This window comes from Amblyomma americanum, chromosome 1 (assembly GCF_052857255.1).
Source record: "Amblyomma americanum isolate KBUSLIRL-KWMA chromosome 1, ASM5285725v1, whole genome shotgun sequence".
NCBI classification, from domain to species: Eukaryota; Metazoa; Arthropoda; class Arachnida; order Ixodida; family Ixodidae; genus Amblyomma; species Amblyomma americanum.
In genome coordinates, this window is record NC_135497.1 from 266,827,459 (window position 1) to 266,843,665 (window position 16,207).

Below are 16,207 nucleotides of genomic sequence, written 5' to 3' on the forward strand. Positions count from 1 at the left end.
GATCGGACCCCGGCGGCGGCGGCGGCCTCATTTGTGTGCAGGTGATGGGAAAAAAGCGACGTGCTGTGCTACGTCAGTACACGTTATAAACCCCAGGTTGCCGATACTGACCCACAGCGCTGCACTACGCCATCTCAAATAGCCCATGTGGAGCTTTTGGACGTTAACCCAACATACCATACCAGGTTAAAAGTTAGGCCCTCCCAACTTGCAATAATAAACACGCATATTTTTAATGGTTTCTCTGCATTCTCATGCGGACGGCTTCTGCTGCGGTGAACGTCGCACAACAGATCAAAATCTAAAAAGCGATTAGTATCCAAAATTACCATACATATCCATTTGAGCACCACGCTTCATAAAGCGCATGCGATTTCTGGACAGTATTTTTAAGCATTGCGTCGCCATCGAGCTTGCTCCACAAAAATTGAGAAACAGCGAATGCTTCGACAGTACCTATCAATTAATATCTTTCGTTTAACTTGGGGCGAAAAGAATAACCACCGTAAGGGCAATAAATTAGCCTCAAGCAATTACCTTCCAAATTCTTCTAATATTAAGCATTCCGTTCTTTCCCCTTTGTGCCGTATAAACTGATTAAAAGCCGCTTAGACAGTGGATTTTTCAATAATATTTCAGGAAGGTTTTTATATTATTGCCCCAGGAAGTAACCTAAACTTTCTCTCTTTAAGTGCCTTTATGCTAACAGTTTCATGTATTCTTTCCCCGATGTGGCAAGTACATTTTGAACAAGGCGCAGTTCAGAGTCAGAACAGAGGAGAACAGAAAAAAAAACAAGTCCATTCGCATTATGCATGGTTCCCGGTAAATAGCCCAAGTTGATAGAGGTTAATCAGTACCTTTGATCATAGCCCAGCCGTACCTTCGGCGCGCCAGAAATTAACTAGTTCTTAAGTCTGACATGTTAAACGGTATCTTTCTTTTGCACTGTGCCTTATTCCATATTACTGATATTTACGCAGTATGATCTTGAGCTGGTCGCGGCGTACCAAGGACAAGTGAAGCAACTGTTAAGAGCCGTACTATTTCCTCTACTACCCTTCGTATGTGCTGTTATTCTTTAGAGGACACAAGGACATTAGCAGGAGCTTTTTACTGGATGCTAAATAGTGACTGCTGGCGCAGTGTGGTCAGTGAGAAAAGCACCAAAGAGGACACAAATAGGGAAAGAAATGCAGGTGCGTATCAAGGTTCGGGGTGTGTTTAATAGATCGGCTTTTCCGCGATTTAACTGTAGCCGTTTTACCAGTAAATGACGCTTCCGTGCAGATTTGTATTGCGAATAGAATAATCAGCTGGTTTTATTTTTCGCCTTCGTGAAATTCAAGTTGTCGCTCGTACGTTTCCAAAAACGTGCTCGTAAAGTGACGCAAATAAACAAATTTACGGACCCAATATTTCGGCGATTCTAGACGCGAATATTTTCTATAGCGCCACGCATATTCTAGCTCCTGTTACTTAATGAAAAGTAAACGTCGCACAAACACCGGGCACATGTCGCTGGATGACAGCTGCTCCTGTTAAAAGGTGTAGATGTAATTAGTTGGTCGCTTTTACAAATAGCGCCTTTGACGCGCAGTACAGAAGGTACTTACGCGAATGTGAAGAATTTTAACAAGGCAGGCTTTTTGAGGCAAAAAGATTACTTCTGCGGCATTGGAGTTGTAAGGTTGATGGACACCAGAAGACAAGTGAGATATGTTAACTAGCAAGCTGGTTAACTAATTCCTAAAAGTTAACTTTTTAGTTTTACAGTAAGACGCCTAGTTGCTATTAGAGATTCACAGCAAGCTCTACCCGCCTTTACTTCTCCTCCTCCTCCTCCCCAGCCGTTAGTAAAAGCGATATCACTTTTTAGAATTTCAAAGGCGCCAATGCCTTCGGCGCTGTGGCTGAACAAGATTTGGTCTTCGCGCGCGCGTTTCAAAGATCGCGTGTCTTTCGCGCACGCGGCTACGTCCACTAGCTGACGTCACTCCATGCCGTGTGTGTCACGTGAACGTGTTTTTCCAGCACGCGCTGCACTGCTCCCACTGCCATATATGTGGTACTGCCGCTGCTCGTTGCTTCAACGCAGAGAGGAGAATGAACATACGTGACACGTGTGCCACGAAGTGTCTTGAACCTGTGGATGCTGCAACGCGCGCGCAAAAAGCGCTGAATGTGTGCAGCGCGCGCGAATGCAAAACTTTGTAAGCCACAGCGGCAAAGGTGATCGCGTTTTCGAAGAGCCTTGATATCACAATTACTAACCGCAACCTACAAATCTCTAACTGATACCAGGCGCCTAAATGCAATGGTTAAAAAATAACCAGTCGGAATTAGTCAATAAGCATACTAGTTAACATGATTTGCCTGGCTTCCGATAGCGGTCATTTCTGGCCGCTATGTCGCGGAACCTGCCACCGGAGCAATGTGGCGGAACCTGTCTGCGGAACAATGTGGCGGAACCTGTCTGCATACAAAAAGGGATACGGTTTTAAAGTAGTTAAACCGAGTACACGTGCCAAAGCATGTATTTATCCTGGTTGGCTAATGGTTTTGCTTCGCTGGCTCGTCGGTAGGTCTGGCGACGATATGAGTTCGATAGTAGTATTTGTTGATGAAGACGACGATGCACAATGCACAGCCCGAGAGTGTGTTGCAGTTTAACACGAGTCCTGGACGGCTGCGGTGATAACATAATCATTGTACAGGTCGTTGTATTGTGCAGGCTCATAGCAAACAGTTCTAAAACGAATGAAAAGAATGGCTATACCAGGTGGAGTTAAAAGTTTCTCTTCTAAGCTCCTTACGAACAGTCTTGAAGTCAAGACGTATCTAGAAGAGAAGGCTTTTTTTTTCTACCTTGGGGAAATCAATGTTTCATATGCCGAAAGCCGGAAACTATTGAACATGTTTTCTTAGATTGTTGGGAAGCCCCCCCCCCCCTCCTTTTTTTTGGGTGGGGGGGGGGGGATTCTACGCTTTCGGAATCAGATTTTTGCCCGTTACAATGAAGACGGGGTTCCTTTCAACATGATTATGATATAGGGCTTGCACAGTATTTGGCGATCCAGTATGGCAGTTAGCCATGCAAGCATTGGCGCGAGGCCGATAAGAGAGTGTTTTCGTGAATCTGTTGGAAGAGTTAATGAAGGCCACAACATGCAAGGCCCAGTGGAAGATTCGTTATACATGCGCGAAATTTAAAGTCTTCACGTAACACCAATAGCGGGTGACGTATTTTTAGCATGTGTGCCGTGTTCTTCGCGTGGATTGGTTTGTAAAATTACGTGCTGAAGTCGGCAATTAATTAAAAAGGCGGAAAAAAGAAGAAAAAAGAGGCCATAACATAGCGCTCTCGTGCAGGGACCAAATAAGCTAATCTTTCCCGCCGCCGCAGGTTCGAGTTCCAATCGCGGCAATAATTGTTTTTTTACTTATATGTGGTTTGGCCAAAATCACTCTCAAAGTCAAACTTCATAGAAACTCGGTGAGCCGGTTAAGGCCGACTCACACTGTGGAAACAGTCTGCAAACTCCGTTCGCCAACACGAGGTATACAGAGTGTTGCCGACCCTGTCACGCGGCATCAACACGAACATATTGAAAGCACGTCCTTTTCGTCCAGCAACACGTATCGGAAACTTCTGCGACACTGTTGGCGAACTCCTTGCTGCACCGCACAAAGAGCCGCGGAAACCGGAGACACCTTGCGGTGTCGAGCGGCTTGTGCCTTTGGCAGTAAAGATGCAGGACTAATAACTGCCGCGTGTGGCTGCTGCAGGAGTAATGCTGATATTTTGCGCCGTCGATTCTGGGTTGGACGACGCATACATAAGACAGAAAACGTGCCTACAAATTACCCCGTCTCAATTCCGAAACGAGTGCAATACAAACCAAAGTGAATACGCGGAAGATACCTCATCAAAGAATTTATAAGAAACAACGCAACGCTATTCATTCGTTCATCTCGGTTTTCAAGACAGGTGGACAAATAACTCGTGCTCACCTGTGAGATCCGAGCCCAACACTGTAGCGATCTCTACTAATTATCTATCCTTGGAGCTCACACCGACGGTACCTCTTTTGTTCTGTCCCACAAGGATTGCCTGTCGTCGACCATCGCGGTAGCTTACTTTCCTGGGCGAAAACGACCGCGTCTTGATTACGCGAACACCTCGCAGACTCGTCGGCTGGCACCTACGCAGATAGTTAATTGTTGTTGCCCTCAGCCCCGCGACTAGCTCGACCGCCGTCCTTGAAACCGCAGAAGACGTAATTGTCGCTTGTGGCAGGGGTGGGCCGCGCCAGAGAAGAAAGGGCTTTTTGCAAAGCTGCTCTCGTCAGGAGGGTACGCGAATTTCCACGCAAGAATGAGACGGGGACCGGGCCGGAAGTCCTCTACGGCGGCTCCAACGGAGGCACGGGCGGGATCGAGTAGCCTGCCCGCTGGCATTCGCCCGCCTGCAAGACGCGGCACCTTGGCAGACAAAAATGCGACGAAAGGAAACGTTTTGCAAACTGTTTGCAATCAGGAAAGGCACGAAAGCTCTCAATCACTGCAAAGTGAGTGCTTTGGTTGGTGTGTTGTCGCCAGGAAATTCGACCGGCCAAACCGTGTCGATTGACGCTGTTTGTTTCTACTTCTGGTTCCTGAAAGCTGTCGTACCGAGCCGACGCCACAGCAACCTGTCTTATTTCTCTGCCGTTCGTTCACTGTGACAAGACGTTGGGGAACTAGTTGGTTCGGCAACTTGTTGGCGGCTCGCTGGCGAACGATGTCAGGGTTGTGTTTCCGCAGTGTGACACGGGCTTTAGACCACGTGAAGTAGTGCTTTCGCATTAAAAAAGCCTATTTTTAAAAATTCCGGTTCAGCTGCGCGGGGACAGGAGGTGGTGTGGGTCGAAGACGGCAGTGGGTGGGTGAGTGGGCAGCCTTGGGAGGTGGCTGGTGTGTGGTGCTTCTGAAGGGTGCGGCTTCAATCATAGAGGCTTCTAACGTACGACGACGGTATTTTCGTCAACTGCCGCTGTAGTGCTACCACAGTCAAAAAAAGAAAAGCGGTTCGTAGGTGAAGTTCATAAGTTCTCAGCATTATTTACCAGAAGGCGAGAAAGCAACATCTTGGACAATAGAATTACGGTAACATTATGCATACCAAACATTGATATTGATTACCCGCGAAGCAGGCAACATAACTTCTTAATAAACTTTTCCGGCGAAAAGTGAACAGTAGAATGCACCGGTACCTAACTCGTCTTAGCGTTATGATGTAAAAAGTTGCGCAAGAAATCGGGGTAAAACTTGCGGAAAAAGAAGACATAATCACGCATTTGGAGCCGAGGCCGCGCACATTTATTGCCACTGTGGTTACGACCCGGAAACCAACAAATGAAAGCATATCATTTCCAGTTCTCTTCAGATTCGACCTTTCAATGCTCTCTAGAAAAGCACTTATGTAGTGAGAAATACCGCCACGGAAAGATCGTTGCAGATCTGCATTTTCCTAATTTTGTGCACCGTCTGGATTGCACGAATAACACGGCTTAGTCCTAATAGGACTGATAAGACTTTCCTAAAGACTGGAGCTTTTCACGCTTTGTAATTTTGTGAGTTGGGGACACGATAGAGAAGACGCCTTTACTGGCTCACTGCAAGTGTACTGAACGCGAATCGGTCGCAGTTTCACCTCTGCTTTGAACCTAGCGTTCGCCAATTTCGACGAACGCGCACGCTTCCACAGCATTGAAGATTAGGCTTAAAGGATGCGTCCAACAAAGTTGTATTCCACAGTTAGGGGTAACTGTCGATATCTCGCTGCCATCCATCTTCCTCGAGACGTTGTGTCCATTTTCAATATGTCTTTAATGATCGTGCCTTCTCCAGTCTGTATATATTTTTTGCATTTTGCGGCTGTTCTGGCCGCATTTTCCTGAGCCGTGGTGGCAGCCAGCCTGATAAAGCCAGCTGCGAGGTGAGAAACGGCGCACTATGAGAGCTTCCAGTCGCATTTTCAAACATTGCTGGCCCAGCGCACCATCACGCCCGAGGAAATTGACTGCAAGGTCGGTGATTAGGGTAGGTAAAAGGGAGCTAGATTAAGCAAAAGACGTGGATACCATGTCTACTGCGTCTGTAATAAGGTTTCCCCACACTCGCCGCGCACCCGACGCCTCTTGTATTGACTTCGTTCCTGACATTGATTGACAGTGTTCAGCAGCCAAAGGCAATATCAGGACAACGAGAAGGGCAATAAAGCCGGGGAAAAGAAAGACCAAAGCGACAGAACACACGCGAAGCTCGGAAGGGGCCGACTTCCGGTGAACTGGCTTATACAGGGATATAAGCGCGCTCTTTATAAACTCTGGCTTCCCCCAGCGAAATATTTTTTCGCCCCTTCTAACGTCACACGGATCTCAAAATGCTAGTGGTACCTTCACCGGCGAAATGCAATTAGTGAGCAAAATCCTTGCTATCCGTCGAAATTTGACACGAATAAGGCAAGAGTACTACTGGCTCAGGGTTGCTGCAGTTGTGAAGCATTACATAAGAACTTGCTGCGGGTGCCAGCGTCGGAAAACGCCGCCAACTAAGCCAGCCGGCCTACAGCAGCCTATTGGTCCGCCTCAGGTCCCCTTCCATCAAGTAAGCAGGGACTTACTAGGCCATTTCCGGAGTACTCGCTGGGTAACCGCTACATTGTGGTCGCCACCGACTACCTAAGCCAATACTGTGAGACTGAACCTCTTCCCCGTGGTACCGCTGACGAAATTGCGAACTTTTTTATCCAAAACATTGTGCTTCGTCACGGTGCACCCACCATCTTTTTAACTTACAGGGGAACAGCGTTCACCTCAGCCTTTACGCAGGAGGTTGTGCGCCTGAGCGGCACCAGTCACCGCAAAACAACCGCTTACCACCCTCAAACCACCGGCCTCACCCAACGGCCCAACAAGACAATCGCCGACATGATTTACATGTATGTCGACGCGGACCACCGGAACTGGGACGCCATACTCCCTTACCTCACATTTGCCTATAATACTGCAGTCCAGGAAACGACAAGCTCCACTCCATTTCGTTTAGTACATGGCCGCGAAGCCACAGTCATGCTGGATGCGGTGCTGCTTCCAGCTAGCACTACCGCCTTTGTTATGTGTGCCGCCAAATTCGTTCGTTACGCTGAGGCCGCCCGCCAACTCGCTCGAGAGCGCATCTGGCACCAGCAAGCTCTCGACGCTCGGTGCTATAACCTCCGCCACCGAAATGTGCGTTACCAGCCCGGCAAGCAAGTCTTGGTGTGGAGCACAATCCGCATGCGAGGGCGCTCTGAGAAGCTTTAACGCCGATACTTTGGCTCCTACGTGGTGCTCCGCCAGCTCAGTGAGGTCACCTATGAAGTTCTTCCCCAGGGAACCGTTCGCCCTTCTAGACGGCCGACCTCCGAAGTTGTCCGCGTCGCCCGGATGAAGCCGTACCACGCCTGCTACCCCCTCGCGCGTGTTTACACCGTACGCCAGACACATGCGACTAGCCTTGTTGCCTCCCGTTGCTGCCGCACCGAGTCGGTGTGATTCAGAGAGGGGGAGTAATGCCACACTACTAACTCCTCTAGTGGCACCGTATCGCGGCTAAACTGTGTTACCTGGCAGTTGGCAAGCCTTGAGCCATCTCGGGGCTAGATGTTTCCTCGTCTTCATCTCTCGAGTTACCTGCGGCCTTGCGCGTTCCAACAGCGTCTTGCGCGTATAAGTAAACCAGCCCTGCGTATGTCAACCATTCCTCGGTGACAATATTTTCGAAATTATAAAAACTGAGATGGATATTACTTACGAAGGGCTGCACTTCTTTCAATAATTAAAGAGCCTAACAGTAATAGTTAAAAAGTTAACTATTAAATACTAGTAAATCAGCCTGCTAGTTATCTCGTCTTAGCTGTGTTCTGATATATTGCATCGCTGACAAAGCAATGGCGAAAAAAAACGGTCTGCAACTCAAAAATCTTATCTTTAAATATTGTGTAAAATCTTAGGTGAAACACCCTGTGTGTTTTAAAATAATTTGGCTACGATACGTAGAAGATCACAGGTATTTGCCTAAAATCCAGTCCCTAGTCATGAGCTTCCACTTTAATTTTTTGCCATTGACGTCGTCTGCGTTACCTTCAGTCGTCTTTTTGAAGTACCATGAGGGAATCAACTTGAAAACTGGTTGCCGCCGCAGTGGCTGAGTGGTTATGGCGCTCGGCTGCCGGCCCAAAAGACGCGGGTTCGATCCCGGCCGCGGCGGTCGAATTTCGACGGAGTCGAAATTCTGGAGGCCCGTGTGCTGTGCGATGTCAGTGCACGTAGAAGAACACCAGGTGATCGAAATTCCCGGAGCCCTTCACTACGGCGTCCCTCATAACCTGACTCACTTTGGGACGTTAAACCCCCCTAAACCAAACCAAACCGGGTTGGTTAAGCTGTGGTTTGGAAATATGAAGCTTGAATTTAGATCGTGCAAACAAATTTTGGCCCCTCTCTCATGTTTGCACATGCAGAGCTGTTTGTGAAAATTTCGTGCCTCATATCCTTTGAGACCTGGTAGGATCGTGCACAAATCTCCTCCTTCTGAGATAGCTAACCGCCGAGCACTTTTGAGAAGCGCTGTGCGGGAGGCGTTAGTTTTCTCCACCTTTTATGAAGGACTAAAGGCATCTCATTTTAGCTGCATGTTTTCTTCTGTAGAATGATGCATAAGGCATTACAATGCATCAACAATGACGTGGTAGTCGCAACGGTCGCTAAAAAATGTATAGTTGAATTGCTTCTCTCACGTTGTTTCGGCTTTATTAGCCGAGCGATCGCTGTGACGTGTAAAAAGTGTTTAGATCACGTGAGGCATAAAGAAAACTGCAATATAACTGATGACACGCTTTTTTTTATCTCATTCCAGTTCTTTCAGCAAGCTGGCTTAAACGCCGTAGTGAATTAAAACTACTCATTGCAGTTTCTTTCATGCCTCGTATGACCTAAACACTCCTACATCAAAGCCATCGTTCGGTTGTTGAAACCGAAACAGGAGCAAGAAATTCAATTATAAATTGTTTAGCGGTTGTAGCGGAATAGCGTGGGGTGATTCGTAACGCATCATTTGAAAGAGGAAAATATGCAAGCAAAAATTTGACGACTTTAGTCCTTCAGCAGTACGTGTACGGATACATGTTGCAGATGCGATCCCATGCAGAAGTGTGCATAAAATATGCGTGTAAAATTTAGAAAGTATAAAAAGTTAATGAACTTTTTCTCTCATTGCTACAGCCGAGCTACCTGTAATGCTGCAGTGGCAAGTTTCGGACCAGTTTCCACAAAACTGTATTTCTTATTTTCGATGGCGCACCGCACTGAGGCCGGCGAAACACCACAGGCGCTTAGCTGTTGCGGCAGGGGGTCAGAAATAAAGGAAACGATCTATTCACGTTATTGAAAATTATTTCACTTTGGCGGGTCGCTCGTGAGAAGGAAGGCTAACATGTTGTAAACTAGGAAGCGCAAAATACCGGACGACGGACAGAGTAAGGGACACAAAAAACAGGTTCACGAGCGCTCGTGAACCTGTTTTTTGTGTCCCTTACTCTGTCCGTCGTCCGGTATTTTGCGCTTCCTAGTTTACAACATGCATCACCAACTAGCCCGGCCGCTTGCTCTCCTGAAGGCTAACATGCGAGGCCTAGAATCTCTCCGCCGTTCTCTTATGCCGCGGAAACTTCGCTCATCGCCGGGCTAAGACGCCGAGCACTTGCATCCAGCCTGAGGAGAAGCGGGTACGTGCCATGTTTGCCAGTGTTCGCGATAATTTTGGTCTAAAAGGACTTGGCTGTCTGTTCATGGATCCACGTTTCGCACTGCCGACTTAAATGGGACATGATGGTGGTGGTAGTGCTTTTTATTAAAAATAATAGTAAAAAGTAAGGAAAATATGTTTGCTAGCCCCGGCATCTGCCATCGATACTGAAGCACCTGAGTTGGGGCAGCGGAAATAAAGGATAGCAGGCAGGATGGAGAAATGAAATGAAAGTGGTGAGGGGACAAGAAGAGAGGATAGGGGGAGAAGTGACATGTACAAACTATTTACACAATAAGAAATGCGTCCAGGTAGTGCGCGTGATTAGTTCATTTTAGAGGAATTAAATCACAAACTCGCACAGCACTGTGTTGGTTACAACTGGAGGGGGCGTCCAGTTATTAATCGCTCAAGGTAGAACTCGCGGAGCGTTCGGTCACTGCGTGTAACTACCTGACGGAGAACAGACGGAACGTCAAGCCCGTGTGTTCGAGAAATGCACATAGGCTCACCAAAGTTCGCTCATGAGTGCGCGCACTGCCCTGCGGCTGCAATAGCGTCTTGATGGAGTCTGGTAGTATGGCCTGCGCCCTATAGGCCGCGAGCATTTCGCGACGAGCATCGGTGAACGCGGCACAGTGAAGGAGCAGGTGTTCTAATGTTTCCACTGCACCGCATCCGTCACACACATCACTCGTCGCGATTCCGTGACGCACCCGTCGTTCCCCGGGCCACACGCAGCCAATGCGCGCGCGGAGGATCATTGCACGTTGAGACCGTGTAAGTGCGCGACAGCCGATGACACTGTCGATGTGCTCACCTCCCGCAGGCGGCTGGCCGGCGCGGGAGTCGCACAGCAGAGCACTTTTGGGCGCCGGAGGGCTGAGGGTGGGCAGCAGGTCCAGCCCGAGCCGGATCCCCATCAACTCCGCCGTGGTGGAGGAGCCCAGGAAGGCTGCGTGTTGCTGGCTGTGCAGTCGCAGGGCGGGGATGCTGGCCGCGGCAGCAAGGGAGCAGCTGTCGCGGGCCACTGAGCCGTCAGTATACACGAGGAGGTGGTCCTGGAGCTCCTCGTGTATGACGGCTCTGGCCAGCTGCTGCACAGCACAGAGGGGTGTGCTCCGCTTTCACGCAATGCCGACGATCTCTCGCTGTACCTCCGAGGCAGCAGGCCAGGGCGCGCAGGAGCCGTAGGGGGGTGGGCCTTGTGTCAATTGCTCATACTCGAGCAGCGCCGCGCCCATTCGTGAGCGCGGGTGCGAGCGCATACGCTGCAGCAGCGAGCCGCCGTCCGGTGCGCGGTGAAGCCGGTCGATGTGATTCAATGCCCTGCGCACTGCTTGGAACTCAAGTGGCCACGCTCCTCCCTCGGCCAATGTTTCGGCGCACTGCGAGTTTTTTGGGCAGGCCTAGGCACACGCGCATGGACTTGCGGTGCTGTAGCTCGAGTTTCTTCCAGCATGGCTTGCGCAGCGTGACGAGCGGCAGCGCATAGAGCACCGCCTCCAAAGCTGCGGCATTGTATAGCCGCAGCGCGGCTTGCTGGGAGATGCCCTGGCCTCGAGCGGTGAGCTTGTGCACGGCGGCGGTGATCCTCTTCATCTGCAGACAGGCCTTGGTCGCCGCGGGGGAGGGGGGGGGGAGGAAAGGCGCCAGTAGATGTCCAGGAAAGGTACCGCACCGATTTACGCCAAGGAATCGGAGTCCCGTCCAGTGACAGTGGCGCAAGGTGAGCGCGCGAGCGCGAAACGCAGGCCATGGCCACCGATTTGTCCGCGCTCAGCGACAGACCAAGGCCGCGCAAGCTGGCATCGATTGCGGTCAGGGCTCCCTGAAGGCACCCCCGCACGCGGAACGCCTCGCCCGGTGGTCCCCGGCACCACAGAGCTATGTCGTCTGCATATATGAACATGTACACATGTTGTCGGCCGCTCGCGGGGAGGGAGGCCGGCATCACCGACATGGCCACATTAAACAGAAATGGTGATAGGACAGAGCCCTGCGGCACGCCCATGTCCACCGGGCGAGGCTTGGAGAGCTTACCCCCTACTCGTACGCGCATGGTGCGCCCGCTCAAGAAGCCATGAACGTATCGAAAAATGCGCCCGCTCACACCAGCCCCCTCAAGCACCGCGAGAATTGGTGCGCGATGAACGTTGTCAAAAGCGCCCGAGACGTCCAGTAGTAGCAGCAGCGCAACCTGACCTGCCGCCCTGGCATGCCCCAGCGCTGTAACAACGTCCGATATAGAATCAGCCGTGCACCGCATCCCACGGAAACCCGTCTGCCGCTCGTCTAACAAATCAGCCTCCGCAGCCCGCTCGTTCAGACGCTTCAACGCCATATGCTCCATGAGCTTACCTGTCGCCGATGTTAATGCCACTGGCCGGTATCCGCTCAGCTCCGTAGGTGGGCGCCCTTCCTGTCGGATGGGACAAACGACCGCGGTTCGCCAATCCTCCGGTAGCTCCCCGCGTTCCCACACCAGGTTGATCTGCTGCAGGAGGATCTGTCGTTGCTGCGCATCCAGGTTTCGCAGCATCTGGTATGTCACACCGTCCGGTCCGGGCGCCGAGCGGCGGCGACAGCGCTGCAGCGCATTGTTCAGTTCCGCCGCGGTGAACGGCGCATCACATGGACCTTCCGAGGCGACGGGAGAGGGACTGGCGTCGCTTCTGGGGCTCTCAGGAGCAGCTATGTTAGCGGCGTTTGCGGGGCTTGGCGGCGCGAATCGATCGGCAAACCGCTCTGCCAACTCTACAAAGCTGAGCCCGCTGGAGATTGCGAGGGCGGCCAGCGGTTGACGGTTTGCCTGTGGTTCGGTGATGCGCCGCAGGTTGTCAAACAGCCTCCGCGAGCTGACATCTTCCTCCATCCTTTGGCATAGTGAAGCCCACTGCCGGCGGTATAGCTTGTTGGCGTGGCGGCGCGCTGCTGCGTCCAAGCGGTTGTAGACAGTCCAGTCGGCAGCTCTGTCAGTCCGTCGCGCCCGTCGCTCTGCGCGATCTCTCTTCTCGCGCAGATTGAGCAGCTTCATATCAGGTGTGGGCTGCCCTGCCCTTACCTCTGCTCGTTGGGTGGCTGCGAGAGCGCTTCGGACTAGGCTTGAAAATAAATCTGTGCCAGTGGCCGCCGCTTCGTCGACCGCCCGCCTGAACGCACTCCAGTTGGTAATGGAGTAGGCCTGTTTGGGGAGCGCCTCCAACGCAGTGGGTCCGATTAGGATGGAGTAATGATCCGCGCCCCAGAGAGATGGTGATGGGACATGGAAAGCGGACTTTGGGGTTGACGTAAGTGTCAGCACCAGCACCGGCATGGCCCTGTTTGGAGCGCAGGCTGAACTGTAAGCTGCTAACCACGCGCGTCGGCTGGCAGCGCATCCTGTGACACTCGAAAAATGGTTGGCTTATGGAAGAAAAAAAAATAATTCTCTCTTTTTGCTGTCGGGACTAGGGTGCACACCTGGCAGAGTTCGGGTTGAGAAATTGCGGGTCACCTTTCGCGCAGCCGTGTTCTTGCTTTTTTGTCAGGGGCAAATGTCTCGGCATGATGTTTTTCTATTCTGTTCATTGCTTGGCCTCTTTTGTCGTCTTTCAACGCCTTTTTTCTCTATAGGTGTCTTTGAGAGGCGCGCCGTGGCTTCACGTAGTGAATAGGCTTCTCTTTCATTCCGTTCCGCGCGACAGCTCTCCGTGCTTTTTAGAGCGGTGTTTCCGGGTGCCCGTGCCTGCTGTTCGGTGCGAATGTATGTTTTCAGAAACATCAGAAAGAGACAGCAGCCTCGCGCTGTATTCTTGTGGGCGTTGGAGAGCCGGTGCGCGGTTCGTTGCGTTAAAAATCGTCAGGCTTCATTACTGGATCCCGAGTTTTTTTTTGCAACTGCTGCTGAAAGACACGTCTCAGTAATAAATTTCAGGCGAGTATTTTGACTTAACAATTATACGACATGAAAAAAACACATCTGATCAAAATCTTTAACAATGAGCGTCGCGATGAGACTGACTAATGTTTAAGTCGTTTGAAATTAAAAGTGACATTTGGTGCAGGTGGGCAGCGGCCTTCCATATTTTATTTCTGCAGTATGTCGCAAACACTGTTCATGACTGATGATTGGTTGTTATCCCCGTACGTATTCACCCTTCACCTTTCCTTGACGCTTTCTCATATGAGTGAGCGTCTGCATTCATCAATGGGGTGAATACGAGTCAGTATTGTGCCAGCGTCATTGATTCTTTGTAGACGCTTCTTCCGTAAAGAAGGCACTAACCTGTACTTCTATGTAAAATGTCTATTCTCAGCAAGGCCCTCGTGTCTTACATGTCCGCTTGTAGCCTGTGTACTGCGTTCATGCTGCATGTGCTAACGAAAATAATGTAAAAAAGACAACGCTCTTTTCTTATTAACTTGAAACTTCTGTAGACATGAGGGCAAGGTAAACGTTGCGAGGCGTGTCCAAGGATAACTGAGTTTTTCGATTACATCAGCGGGGTAAAAAGACCGGCCATTCTGGAGACAAACTGGTGTTGTAATCAACGTTTTAAGAGAACATCGGTCGCAACACTCCCAAAATATCAATTCAAGCTCTCCTATTCGCCGATTACGTGTCTTGTTTTCTACATCCGCGGAACACTTCGCGAAACATTCTCCGCAACAATTATCTGGCCACAGTGCTGGATCTAGGCGACGAGGCGTGTCACATTATGTCAAACAAGCCCAGGATGTTTGGACATCAACTTTGCGCGAGATCATAAGGAGCGCGTTCCGCTGAAAACCCGGCGTCGTCGTCCGTCGTTCTGCGTCAGTTGGAAAAAATCCCAGAAGTGTCAAATGAAGCTCACGAATTGAGGCAGGGTCCAGATGAAAGCAATATTGGTGAGGACGTTCCAATAATGGGGTATTTCAGAATGCAAAAAATCATGAAAAGAAATTAGCTGACATTGGTGTTCAAACCCAGGCCCTCTGCGTGACAAGCTGCCAAGCAATGCATAGGCCACGAAGGTGTTTTTTTTGTTTTAAACATAGTATTTATTACAGCGAAGCATTAATGCTCTATGCACATGAACTATGTACAAATCACAAAGAGAACAATTGCAAATCAACAAAATGCATAATACGACACACCTAAAGACCCAAGCATTAGAAAAGAAGCGAGACAGGGCACATCACTATTTCATCATAGTACGACACACCTAAGCAACGACGCACTAGAAAGAAGGCAATGAAGTGCACAACATTAGGAGTGGTTGCCACTTTAGTTCAAATCCAGTCTAGGCATACAACTCCTTCAGATGACCAATAGTTGTGCCGAAGTGGTCTCTTCCAGAAACAACAGGGTCACGATGTCAGTCCATCATGCGCGTTTTTACAGAAGCTTTTTAGTCCAATCAGGAAGAACATGTCTAAAGGTTCACCATCAAATGGCAGTGCAGTGAGATACCGCACAGAATGCGGTGTCAAATTAAGTCTTTTTTTCAATGTCCATTGCAATGTATCCCAAAAGTGGATTGCATCTTTGTAATCGATGAAACAATGCTCAGTCATATCTAGATCATCACAAAGGCGGCATTTTACAGTGGCCACAAAAATGCCCTTTTTTCTAACCATGTTTTAATAGGCAATGTCTCGCTATGTAGTTTATAGAAAAATGTCTTGGTAATGGGCGAGAGGGGCATTTTACGTGCTATTTTGAGTACGTCATGTCCCGGTAAACAAAAATGCATAGAATGGTAGATTTGCGGATGGAAGAGAATACAGATTAAAGTCATGTACAACCGTTTCCTCGACACTGAAAACAGGAATTCAGGAAACGAACAAGCAGGAGACGAACTGCCAAACAAGCCTCATGCATTAAGCCCCACAAACACGGACAATCAGAAACATTTGAAGACACAGTGAGGTTGGGTAAAACAAGTGCTAAATTAGCTTGCATGAATGCACGCACTATTAGGTGTGTAGTGTCACGGAAAAAGATTAAGCGTGAAACTACCTGCCGGACTTATAGGTGGACTAAACCAAGGCCTCTAGCTCTTACAGGGCGGAAAAAATTATCGCGCTTTATAGATTGAAAAGACAAATCCCACACAAAAGTGGCAAGAACCCTGGGAAAACGCTGGATATAGGGTCTTTTGCAACTAATAATTTGGGGTAGGTAATAAATTTTAGTGGCCAGAAATAGATTACATGCGGCCGCCCTGCCCAAAATTGAGAGACCTTGAGGGGCGAAACTCTGTGCATAGCGCTGAAGAGCTGGCAAGTGGTGGTTTCAGTAATGTGCACTGTGCTTATAGGCAATCAAAGGGACGCCAAGGTACGTGTGTGGCCTACGTGTCCACTGCATACCAGCATATTCAGCAGGTGTCAATCCCCACATTCCAAA